Consider the following 1,800-nt stretch of genomic DNA (forward strand, 5'->3'; position numbering starts at 1 on the left):
TTACCAATTCTTCAACATACCGTAGAGAGCATTTGCTCCTTTACCGAATGCATTTGCAAGAATACAAACTGAAAGTCAATGGGTTTTTCAACCTTTGCAATCTGGCGACATGCTGGAAAGACATTCGACACAAAGGGAACTTTATCTAAGTCTTCTAAACGGTAGATATGGCCTGACTGGACAGTATGCATTAGTAGCTTAGCAGAAGGAAGAGAAGACAGGAGGGAGAGTGTGGGCAGGCAGTAAAGGTGACAAACCTCTCCTTCTCATCGCTTGCACCACACTGACTGTACCTTAGAAGTGTGGGAAAATGGGACAAGGTTAATAGTGCGTTGCTTAATGGTTGATAATCGTGAGTTTCCAACAAAATTGAGAGAGAAGAAAAATATATTCTAAGCTTTTTTTCTTGCGCTGACTGTATACCCTAGGCTTCTGCAACAGACCACCTCTTCATTCATATGCAAATACAGATATATTCCACGTCCATAACACTTGAAAAATTACAAACTATTGTAAAGAACACTTACAAAATTTAGTTAACTAATTAATGAGAAAACTTAGGTTAGGATAAAGGCCGATGTACACGTTTAAAGCCATTTTCTTGTCGCTAAATTATAGCTGAAAAAGAAGCAAGCGGTAAGCCGTTTACGCGACCTTGGTAAAAATTGTGAATTCGCTAGCGCTTCCGGATAGTCCCAGGGTTGCATGGCGTTGCAGGAGGATGTGTTGCGAGCCGTGATGTCCTTTGTGCAAAGCTCCTCCAAGCCAGAATGCGTGATTCTGTTCTGAGAAGACGACCAAGAAGAAGTAGTGAAGTGAAACAAGATTTATTCAGTTTAGATCTAAGAAGCAAATTCATTTTATGTTCCATGTGATGTGATACTTTCCAATACTCTCAAGGAGGGTGGATATTTCCCTTTCAGTCAAGCTAGTTTTGGTCTCATCATAAAGCGCTAGACGTGAGCGGCGAAGTTAACCATGTCTAACTTTATCGCACGTCAAACAGGCGATGCGAATTCATGATTTTAGTCGCCAGCCAATAAAAGTCACGAATTAAGGAACTTGTTCAGAGCGAATATAAACAAAGCCGTGTAAACGACGCTTAACATACGTTCATTTTCCCCATTTCCACCAGTTTTTGCGCCTCCTAAGGGCACTGGATTCAAAGGCAAGAAATGCACTTTATACAACACGCTGTAAAGTGATCGTGGCATACGTAAGCATTGCTCTAGTTAAACACATGTTGGATTATGAATGGAGGTCAGCAAGAACTTACAGGAACACGTTAATGAAAGATATTTTCCATGTGAGAGATTATATTGGTTACGTGTGTGTATCTGATAATCTCTATGTCAATATCTAATGCGATGCTGCCAAACACACGGCACATTTGCTGTTTCAGTCTTACAATCGGCCGTTTTACAAGATTAGTTAAACCAGGTCTTCGACTTTTAAATGTATCACTTACACTCTTAGAGTATTTTTTTTCTCTTATTATGCTTTTGTAATGAATGAAATAGACGCCAATATTTTTTATATCAAACATATGTCCGGTTTATCGCATAATGCATAGTAATGTGATTTTTTTTTCTTCCTAAATAAAATTCGACTTAGAAAAAAATTATATATATGAATGATTTTGTCTACTGATACATAAACGTTATCGACAATAGCTTCCGGGATGATAAATAAATATATCGCTTTTCACCCAAAAAGTATAACAAAAAACTGCTTGACGAGAAACGCATAAATCTAGTTTTTTTTCCATTTTCCTTTTTTTCCCCTTTTAATCTAGACGAA

Source organism: Penaeus monodon, chromosome 22, assembly GCF_015228065.2.
Source record: "Penaeus monodon isolate SGIC_2016 chromosome 22, NSTDA_Pmon_1, whole genome shotgun sequence".
Classification (NCBI taxonomy): domain Eukaryota; kingdom Metazoa; phylum Arthropoda; class Malacostraca; order Decapoda; family Penaeidae; genus Penaeus; species Penaeus monodon.